Genomic DNA, 11,475 nt, shown 5'->3' with positions numbered 1-11,475 from the left:
TTTTTTTGAGACGGAGTCTTGCTCTGCCGCCCAGGCTGGAGTGCAGTGGCCGGCTCTCAGCTCACTGCAAGCTCCGCCTCCCGGGTTCACGCCATTCTCCTGTCTCAGCCTCCCGAGTAGCTGGGACTACAGGCGCCCGCCTCGTCGCCCGGCTAGTTTTTTTGTATTTTTTAGTAGAGACGGGGTTTCAGCGTATTAGCCAGGATGGTCTCGATCTCCTGACCTCGTGATCCGCCCGTCTCGGCCTCCCAAAGTGCTGGGATTACAGGCTTGAGCCACCGCGCCCGGCCTTCTTTTTTTTTTCTGAGACAGAGTCTTGCCCTGTGGCCCAGTCTGGAGTGCAGTGGTGTGATCTCGGCTCACTGCAACCTCCCACTCTCATTCAAACAATTCCCCTGCCTCAGCCTCCAGAGTAGCTGGGATTACAGGCACCCACCACCACGCCCAGCTAATTTTTGTATTTTTAGTAGAAACGGGGTTTCACCATGTTGGTCAGGATGGTCTCGATCTCCTGACCTTGTGATCGACCCACCTCGGCCTCCCAAACTGCTGGGATTATAGGTGTGACCCACCACACCCAGCCTCTCTTTTCTCAATCACTGTTATTTTTATCCTTATTTAGTTCACTACTATACTTACTGAACAGTTTCTCTTGAGTTTATTGGCCATCTGGTGTCAGTTCTTCTGTCAATTGATTCAACAAAAATGTGTCAGGCTGTGAAGACACAAAGATACACGTTCTAAGCTCTTAAGATATTGGCATCCACATTCCCTGCCCTGAAAAAGTTAAAGGTTTAGACAAGAAAACAAGCTACACATAATAATTATAAATTGTGAAAAATACTGTGAAGGAAATGAAGAGAAGGTATTGAGACAGGATAACTCTGCTGACCTTGACTCCCTTTGTGGGCTGAAACTGGGGTGGCTCCTTTCACTCAGTCCACTGTCAGCCACTCCTCACAAGAGCAAGTCTGCGAGCAAGCGAGTGCAGCAACCGAAGACGAATGCTGGAACTGGCCCATTACTCCTCTCTGGCAGGAGCAGGCTCTGTGCAGGCCCTGTAGCAGCATCCAAGCCCCTAACCTCTCCGCACCTGGGCATCCAGGAAGAATCAGGCCACAAGAACGGATGGAAGGGTGGTTGGTGTATGCGGAGGGTTTTACTAGGCCATATAAGTGGCTGTCAGCCGGATAAGGAATTGGAAAGGGGATGGGTGTGAGAAGAAGGTGATCTTTCCCTGAAGCCACACTGTCTGAAGTTAGCCACATCTATCCGTAGTCTCGATGCTCAGCAGCTTGTATCCTCACTACGCCACTGCTTACGTTGCTCTGCCAGGTGAAGTCTTTTTACGTCAACAGGATAGGGGCGTGGCAGGCCAAAACAAGCAACATTTGGGCCGAAAAACGGGGTCAGCTGTTTTCACTTAGGGCTGTGGTTCCAGGCTTAAGGGTGGGGGGGGGGGTTAGCCAGGAGCCCAGCTGTTCTGTATCAGTATGACAGAAAATAATGGAAATAGTAGTACTTTATTAGGGTACTCAGTGAGGGTGTCTTTGAAAAACACATAAGGATAAGAAGGTGCTGATAATGTAGAACTTTACCTGAGCCCTGGGCTCGTGAAACAGCACAATCATTAAGAAGTTTCCCCAACTTTCTGTGTTCTAGAAATGACTAACTGAAATGAACCGCCATTCCCTATATGACTTATACAAGACACTGCCAACTCTTTCTCATGATTCCTACAAGACTGTGGATGATTCCTTTGCTTACCTGTAACAAGGTCACCCCAGACTTTTCCCCTTTAAACTGAGCCTGCAGTAAGGTCAGACAGACACCTTCTAACTTTATTCTTTGTCTCGTGGATGATTAGCTGAGATTAGGTTTGTCCTCATAAAACTAGCTAGACACAGAAATAAACAATCCCAACTTCAAATTTACTCCCTATGACTTGTCTACTCTTCCCTATAAAAATCTAAGACAAGGCCAGGCGTGGGGGCTCACACCTGTAATCCCAGCACTTTGGGAGGCCAAGGTGGGCAGATCACTTGAGGTCAGGAGTTTGAGACCATCCTGGCCAACATGGTGAAACCCAGCCTCTACTAAAAATACAAAAAAATTAGCTGGGTATGGTGGCGGGTGCCTATAATCCTAGCTACTCAGGAGGCTGAGGCAGGAGAATTGTTTGAACCCAGGAGGAGGAGGTTACAGTGAGCTGAGATCACTCCACTGCACTCCAGCCTGGGCAACAGAGCAAGACTCTGTCTCAAACAGACAAAAAAAAATCTAAAACAAAACTATCCTGCTAGATACACTGTAGTAGGCTGAATAATGGCCCCTAAAGATATCCAGGTCCTCATCCTTGAAATCTGTGAATTTTACCTTATATGGAAAAAGGGCTTTTGCAAATGTGATTAAGGATCTTCAGATGAGGCAATCATCCTGGATTATCTGCCTAGGTCCTAAATATAAGCACAAGTATATTTTTAAATTTTAATTTAATTCTATTTTATTTTAAATTCTGGGATACATGTGCAGGATGTGCAGGTTTGTTACATAGGTAAACATGTGCCATGGTGGTTTGCTGCACCTATCAACCCGTCACCTAGGTATTAAGCACCACATGCATAAGCACAAGTATCTTTGTAAGGGGGAAGCTGAGGGACATTTGACTATAAGCAGAAAATCATGTGATGGAAGCAGAGAGAAGCAGGGTCAGACAGAAGATGCTACACTGCCGGTTTTGAAGATAAAGGGGCCATGAGCCAAGGAATGCAGCTCTAGACATGGGAAAAAGCAAGAAAACAGATTCTCTCCTAGAGAATCTGCATCTCTCCAGAAGCAATATGGTACCAGAGACACCTTGATTTTAGGCACGGAAGACTCATTTTGGAATTCTAGCTTCCAGAACTGTACGAGAATCAATTTCTATTGTTTTAAGTCACTAATTTTGTGGTAATTTTTTATAGCAGTAATAGAAAATAAATACATACTCTAATCTTCAAATCTGGGGTGCTTTCCCTATTGCAATAGCCAAAATAAAATCAATTTCCTTACTTGTTCAGTTTTTGTCTTTGATGGTGCTACCCATATGAAGAATAGAGAGTAGAACAGGCCAGGCAGAATGAACACTATGGGCAAAAGCCCCCAGCAAGAGAGGACTTGAGATGTTCTGGAACCTAGGAGATGAGTGTGACTCAAGAGAAAGTTGAACAATAACAATCTGATCGTGCAGGGCCTTGGCCCATGACAGGGAATTGGGGATTTATTATATGTGTGATGGGAAACCTTCAGAAGATTTTAAGCCATAAAGGGTGAAAGCAGGGAGATTAGTTAACAGTCCCGGTAGCCGGGCGCGGTGGCTCACACCTGTAATCCCAGCACTTTGGGAGGCCAAGGCGGGCGGATCATGAGGACACGAGGACAGGAGATCGAGACCATTCTGGACAACATGGTGAAACCCCGTCTCTACTAAAAATACAAAAATTAGCCTAGTGTGGTGGCGGGCGCCTGTAGTCCCAGCTACTCGGGAGGCTGAGGCAAGAGAATGGCTTGAACCTGGGAAGCTGAGGTTGCAGTAAGCCAAGATTGTACCACTGCATTCCAGCCTGGTGACAGAATGAGACTTCCATCTCAAAAAAAAAAAAAAAAAAAAAAAAAGCCACAGTCCTGGTAAGAGATGATGGTGGCCTCAGAATGCAAAAAGAATTTAGATTTGTTTAGATACAGATTAGTAGGGCTGGATGAACCAGATTCTGTCTTTGTGTGGGTCACAGTAGGAAACAGAGAACACAGTTAAATTAGGATAACTTGAGGAGGGTTTATTAAAGGGACTATTTATAAAGATGTGGGCAAGAGATGAAAACCCAAAACCACAAGGGAGAGTCCAATACCTACAAGCTGGGAATAATGCAATGCTCTTCCCTTCGCCAGGTCCGAAGAGAAAGGGAGAGAACATCATTTCTAGAGCTTGGAAGACAGGGCAACATGACATGAGCAGTGGTGTTCAGTAGAGGTATAGCACCCACCTGACCTTACCCTCCCTTCTCCCTCTGGTCTCCTGCTAGGGCTCTCCATTGTCCTAACCCAAATGGAAGCCAGAAGACAAAGGAGCTTGTTGGTGACGCCCATATAGGTCAGCCGCCTGGACAGAGAACAAAGTGTAAAGGGACAGAGAGTGGGCATGGAGGGAACAAAGAAAGGTATGTCAGGGATAGTCCAATCACTACAATTTACTAAAAGAAAATGCAGAAACTTGGCCGGGCGCCGTGGCTCAAGCCTGTAATCCCAGCACTTTGGGAGGCCGAGACGGTCGGATCACAAGGTCAGGAGATCGAGACCATCCTGGCTAATACGGTGAAACCCCGTCTCTAGTAAAGAATACGAAAACTAGCCGGGCGACGAGGCGGGCGCCTGTAGTCCCAGCTACTTGGGAGGCTGAGGCAGGAGAATGGCGTAAACCCGGGAGGCGGAGCTTGCAGTGAGCTGAGATCCGGCCACCGCACTCCAGCCTGGGCGACAGAGCCAGACTCCGTCTCAAAAAAAAAAAAAAAGAAAAGAAAATGCAGAAACTTGAATTTTCTACATGATTTCCTTAATACTCAGTTTCACCTAGCCTATACCTATAGGCACAAAAACAATGAACTCTGACCTTCCTGACATTTTTTTTTTTTTTTTTTTTTGAGACAGAGTCTCGCTCAGTCGCCCAGGCTGGAGTGCAGTGGTGCGATCTCGGCTCACTGCAAGCTCTGCCTCCCGGGTTCACGCCATTCTCCTGCCTCAGCCTCCCGAGTAGCTGGGACTACAGGCGCCCACCACCACGCCCGACTAATTTTTTGTATTTTCAGTAGAGACGGGGTTTCACCGTGTTAGCCAGGATGGTCTCGATCTCCTGACCTCGTGATCCACCCGCCTCGGCCTCCCAAAGTGCTGGGATTACAGGCGTGAGCCACCACGACATTTTTTTTTTTTGAACATTTACAACTACTCTTTTGTCCCAAAGGCAATCGGGAAAGAAAGTAATTAAAACACTTATGAAGATTAATAAAGTTCAGTGGAAAAATTATTGTGGTAAAACTCTAAAATTTGAGAAAACATTGCTATCAGAGAACTGGATAATACCCACTTTAGACTACAGAGAATTGAGTTTGTGCAGTCTAGTAAGTAAAGGTTGTTTCACCAGGGCAGAATACTGAATCACAATCACCCGAAACCACAAGCGGAATTCATATATCTCCCTGCATAGATACCCATATTTTGCCATTGCTTAAGTTTCCTTTTTGTTGTTGTTGTTATTACTCTGGAAGATAATTCAATTCATATTGCACATTTCCTTGCAGAAAATTTGAATCTTATGAATATAAAAATCATGGACTTTGCCCAATTTTATTTTAATCAGTTTTTCAGTTTCCTAATTCAGGATTAGCTTCCCAGTATATATGCAGACGTTTAGTAGCAAGTGCAACATTAAAATATGGAGAATTTCAGCAGCAATTTGAGTTATAGTAATTACTGGGTTTGTTTACACAGAATAAATGAAAAGCATAACCTTTTTATTTTTTTTTAATCTGGAAAAATCATGTGTTACCAGCAGAAAAAAATTATACAATAGTTGTTTAATGTCATGGAGGAAATCAGGTGCAACCAATGAGACCGAGAAATAAAGAGATCAAAATTGTGTAACGCAGTGTTTTAACTAGGCATCCTTTCTCCTGGAGTTACCCCCAATAGTAGAGAAAGGCTCTCATAGGCACATTCTGCTCAGAATGATTGCCACAACCTTCACCCCCACCCACATCACCTACCCAGTGGACACCAGGATCTCCACTTACAATTCCAGTGCAATCCCAAAGTCATCTGCCACTGCGCTTCAGCAATCATATCTTGTTCCCTGACCCCATTTGCTCCATCCAGGAAATCAGACTGATTGGGATGGAGTTTGTAAAGGGGAAGGAGAGAAGAGGGAGGAAAATGCCCTCTCTGTCACCCTAGCAACTGGGAGTCAACAAGAGAGGCACTAGCGTTCTTGGGGAAGGTAGAAAAATAAGTCCATCCCTGGGGACACTCAGAAACAGATCAGGCCTGCTTTTGAAAGGCTTATTGATACCAGATCTGAAAGCTCTCCCAAGACACTCAGATTACTGCTTTCATGACTACAGGGCTGTTTCTCTAAAGGCAGCAAGCAGGCATAGAGACCTTCACGAGTCTTACAATGATTAAAAAGGGGTAAAATTACCGAAATCACCAATAATTCATCTCAATATCTTCTTCCACCTATTCTACCCTATTTCCATATCAAATTGACTTACTGAGCCATCAATTCAGCTAAAAGGGAAGTCCTATTGGTTGCTTAAAATATCTGTTTTAAGTCTTGTGGTAGACAGAAAAATGGCCTTCAAGGATGTCCACACCCAGATCCCCAGAACTATGAATATTATTACCTTACATGGCAAAGGTGACTGTGCAAATGTGATTAAGGTCACCAACCCTGAGATAGGGAGATTATCCTGGATAATCTGGGTGGGCCCACTCTAATCACATGAGTCCTTAAAGAGAAGAAACTTTCTCAGCTGTGGACATAGAACCAGACAGGTGGCAGTGGCAGCATGAGAAGGATGCAAACTGCTGTGTTGGCGAGGAAGATGGAAGAAGGAGGTCACAAAGCATGAAATGCAAGCAGCCCAGCAGCTGGGAAAGGCAAGAAAATGGATTCTCCCTCAGAGCCTCTAGAAGGCAGGGCGGCCTTGCCAACACCTTGATTTTAGTCCAGTGATACCCATGTCAGACTTCTGACCTAAAGAACTGCAAGGTAAGAAGTTCATATTGTTTAAGCCATCAAGGCCGTGGTAATTTGTTACAGCAGCAATAGAAAATCTGGACTGTGTAGTCTTCATCACCTCAAGCTTGGATTAGCACAATAGAAAATTTTCAGTCTCCCCAGCCTCCAGCCTCTTAGTCTCCAGGTCATCTTGGAAAATCTCATTCCACTAAACTCTTGTCATATATTACTCTACGCATTCTACTCCCCTGTTCAAGAGCCTACAAATGGCAATATTTCAAACAAAGCACCTCTGAACATCAGAAGATCCACTGTGGTGTCCTCTTTGGGCCTGCCAAGAGGGGAAGACGGGAGGCTCACCATGCACCTATTTTTATAGCAAAAGCTCTGCTCTGTTCTACACTGTGTACTTCAGAATAAAATTAGGCTGAAAGAAATGGTTCCATTGCTTTACAAGTATTTCACCTATAGCATTAAATATAAACTTCTTGGCTCAATTTTTAAGGCCTGCACAATTTCACCTTATTCTATTCCTCTAGTCTATGAACTCCTTTAGTCCCCAAAGTAATCTTTCACATCAAGCAGGACAATTTACTCACAATACCTACAAATAGTTATGTTCCTATTGATACCCACACCCTGAAGAGTGCAAATACTGAAGCTTAAAATCATTCAGTTTCTCTCACCTCGGAGAAAGCCTTTCTATTCACCTCCAGGCCTTTTTTTTTTTTTTTTTTTTTAAAAAAGGGCCCCCCCCTCCGCCCCAGCGGGGGGGGAGTGGCGCGATCTCGGCTCACTCATTGCAAGCTCCGCCTCCCGGGTTCACGCCATTCTCCTGCCTCAGCCTCCCCAGCAGCTGGAACTACAAGTGCATGCTGCCACGCCTGGCTAATTTTTTGTATTTTTAATAGAGACGGGGGTTTCACCATGTTAGCCAGGATGGTCTCGATCTCCTGACCTCGTGATCCGCCTGCCTCGGCCTCCCAAAGTGCTGGGATTACAGGCGTGAGCTACTGTGCCCAGCCACCTCCAGGCCTTTTTACACCCAGAAGTCAACCCAACTTCCCTATTCCCTCCCTGCCAAGTAAAGTCTACCTCTTCCACTCCAGGGAGCATTTACAGGTTAAGTATCCCTTAACTGAAATGCTTGAGACCAAAAGTGTTTCAGATTTTGAATTTTTTCAGATTTTGGAATATTTGCATACACATAATGAGTTATGCTGGGGATGAGACTCATGTCTAAAGGTAAAACTCACCTATGTTTCATATACACCTTATACACATAGCCTGAAGTTAATTTTATACAGTATATTGAATAATTTGTGTATGAAGCAAGGTTTGTGCATATATGAAGTTGATGTACATTGAACCATCAGAAAGCAAAGGGGTCACTATCTCAGCCACCCATGTGGACAGTCACCTGTTGTTTGGCATCACTATCATTCCTGACTTTGAATTGATATGCAACCAATAAGCAATCATTTTCTTATATTTATTCACATATAAGTACTGAGTAAAAAATATGACATGCCACTAATATGGTGAAAAAATGTGTTCAAGGTAACTAAGTGGCACAATAGCACCACCAGAATACCTGTATCATCCATTAAACAACAGCAACCACAAACAATGACAGGCTCTCAGTTTCCACCTACAATTCTGTGTTGAAAAGTTATTGTACACTGTAACCCCTTGGGAATGGTGAATAAACAGTGTGTTTTGTGTCTAAGTCTTGACTGCAACCAGTTACATGAGGTCAGGTGTGGAATTTTCCACTTGTGGTGTCATTTGCTGCTCAAAAAGTGTAAGATTTTGGAGCATTTTGGATTTTCAGATTAGGGATGTTCAACTCACAGAGCTATAGGGAGTCACTGTGTATCCCAAGGGAATGCCTCTCCTATCTCATGAGTCACTTTCCTCCAGCTTATTTGAGAGTCAATTTGTTTTAAGGTCTAATTCTACATTGTTGCCTAGTTTCTTCTCAGAACCACCCCTGTTTAGTCCGCCCAGGTCTCCAAACCCCCACTCAGATGGGGCCTCTGATCACTTCTGTTGATTACTGAGGGGATTCTAGGATTTCCTTTAGCATAATGTTGTCATCATCAGGTTAAAATCAAAGGAAGTGTGATCCTTGGAGAGAATACTCCCATTCTCCACTTTATCCCTTCTTAGCCTAAAATGCCACTAACCTTGTATGCAACATGCTTTAATGAAGGTTTGTAATAACTGAAAGGATCACAATGTAGATCAAAACAAAATGGAAAGAAAAGTAAAACTGGATGTGAAATTTGACTACAAACAAAGATCAAGGTTAAATGTTAAAAAATTTAATCGCAAAGTTTCCAATAGCTGCCTGTTCTTCCTGGGGCTTGGTAGTTCAACAGGTTGAATGATACACCTATTGTTCTTCCAAATAAATGGTATTTGTTGATACAGTTAGCTCAGGTTAGTTTCTATGACTTACCAGCAAAAGACTACTAATATATCCTTTACAAAAAATGGTTTTATGGCCAGATGTTTGGGAAATGCTTCCAGAGCACATAGCACCAGCTTGGAAATTCACAATGGTCCTTAAAGACGCTGAGAAGTCCTGCAATACAGAAATCACTTTAACTAGTTAAGCCATTATTACCAAAGGGTATGTCCCGAACTTTTGTCAGTGTGAAACTTCCATTAGCATCCTACAGAACTTATATTTAACTTCAAGGAATACGTGAATACAATGAATGCATGGAGGCAATCACATCGTTATTCCAAAAGAATTTGCCAATTCATCAGATTGTCTTGGCCACATTTCATGTAGTATTTTATGAATAATTTGCATTAACATATTGATTAAAAGTAGAAGGGATAATACTTTTGTTTTTGAGGCAGAGTCTCACTCTGTGGCCCAGGCTGGAGTGCAGGTGGTACGAGCACTGCTCACTGCAGTCTCGACTTGCTAAGCTCAAGCAATCCGTCCACTTCAGCCTACCAAGTAGCTGAGACTACAAGCGCGTGCCACAATGTCCAGCTAATTTGCTAGGTTTTTTGTTTTTGTTTTTTTTTTTTTTTTTTTTGTGGAGACAAGCTCTCACTGTGTTGCCCAGGCTGGTCTCAAACTCCCAAACTCAAGCAATTCTCTCGCCTTCGCCTCCCAAAATTTTGGAATTACAGGCATGAACCACCACACGCAGTCGGGATAACACTTTTGAAATGCCCTTCTTAGTAATCCAGGGTTTTTTCTTTACTTACCCTTTATTGCTCAGAATATGGGAGGGTGAGATCGAACAAGTTTATAAAGAAGAGAAGGTCTATAACCAACAAGAAAAGACAGGAAACAGCAGAAAGAATATGGCAGAGAAATCTGACTAAGGATCCTAGCTTTCCACTGCTACCCTCCTCACCTCTCCTAAGTCAAAAATATGGGGAAGAGGGGTATTTGTTGCTCTCCTGAAAAGTTTTCAAGCCCTTTAAAGAAGCCCTATGATACAGAAATGTGTTTGGTGATCTGAAATGTATTCCCAAATGAAAATATTGCAAAGAAATGTGTATTACATTAAGAAATAATTAAGGCATGTGATCAAGAATACACACAAATTTTGCGACAGCATTTTACAGGAAAAATATCTTGATTCCTGTTGTGGACTGAATGCGCCCCACCCTCCCAAATTTAATGTTAAAGTCCTAACCCTTGGTGTGATGGTATTTGAGATGGGGCCTTGGGGAGGTAATCAAGTTTAAATTAAGTCATAAGGGTGAGGTCTTAATACAAGGAAAGATCACATGAGGACACAGAGAGAAGGTGGCCTCTGCAAGCCACAAGAGAGCCCTTAGCAGACCACCACGATGATGGCACCCTGACCTGGGAGCCTCCAGACTGTGTGAAAATTAATTCTGTTGTTTAACTCAGTCTATGGTATTTAGTTATGGCAGCCCAAGCTAACTAAGATATAACTAAGACATGTATAAGTATTTCAAAGGAAGAATATCTTGATTCTTGAGCTTTCACAAAATGGGTTAAAATGTTCCTAGTTCCCAAATCTCTAATGCAGTAACTGCAACTTAGTGCCCCTTAGTTATAATATAGATTTCCAGACGTTACTTGTTTCTGACATTGAGTCCATATTTACCTTTGTTTGGTTTAATATAATTACACACAGGAACATTGCTTGAGCTTCCATCATCGTACCTTGAAATTTATGAGCCAAAGATCAGGCTGAAAGGCTAATGAATATTACTGAAGATGAACTGAAAAGATTCCTTGGGCAGATTGATTGGTCAATAGAAGTTTCCAGGGTTTTCATCACCAAACATATTTAACAATCGAAATACCCTGGGCAGCTTACAAAATCTCAATATTTGCCTGTTACACTGCTTTACCACTACTATGAAAATAGTCTATGTGGTGGAGTGAAACTAGTTCTGCTACTCTAGCCAGATGGAGCCAAACAATTGATGTCTGAACCAGGTATAAAGATGGTCTGCATTATATGGTTAATTTTCCAGTCCAATTGGATGCCCTACAAAGATGAGAGAGGAGACACAATATAAAGAGATCATATAAGCCAGAAGAGACAGTGGAAACTTAGAGCTGATTTAGTTTTTGAAGAACTTTCCAGTTTAGTCCATATGATTCCCCTCCCCCTAATTCTTTTCCCCTTATCTAATCCTGCACAATTAAAACCAGCAAATATATTTCTTACATTAAAATTTATATTAAA

The sequence above is a fragment of the Rhinopithecus bieti genome, unplaced genomic scaffold (assembly GCF_001698545.2).
Source record: "Rhinopithecus bieti isolate Rb0 unplaced genomic scaffold, ASM169854v2 scaffold_6945, whole genome shotgun sequence".
In the NCBI taxonomy this organism is placed as follows: Eukaryota; Metazoa; Chordata; class Mammalia; order Primates; family Cercopithecidae; genus Rhinopithecus; species Rhinopithecus bieti.
The sequence above is the reverse complement of the archived record's forward strand: the minus strand, read 5'-3'. Positions refer to the sequence as shown.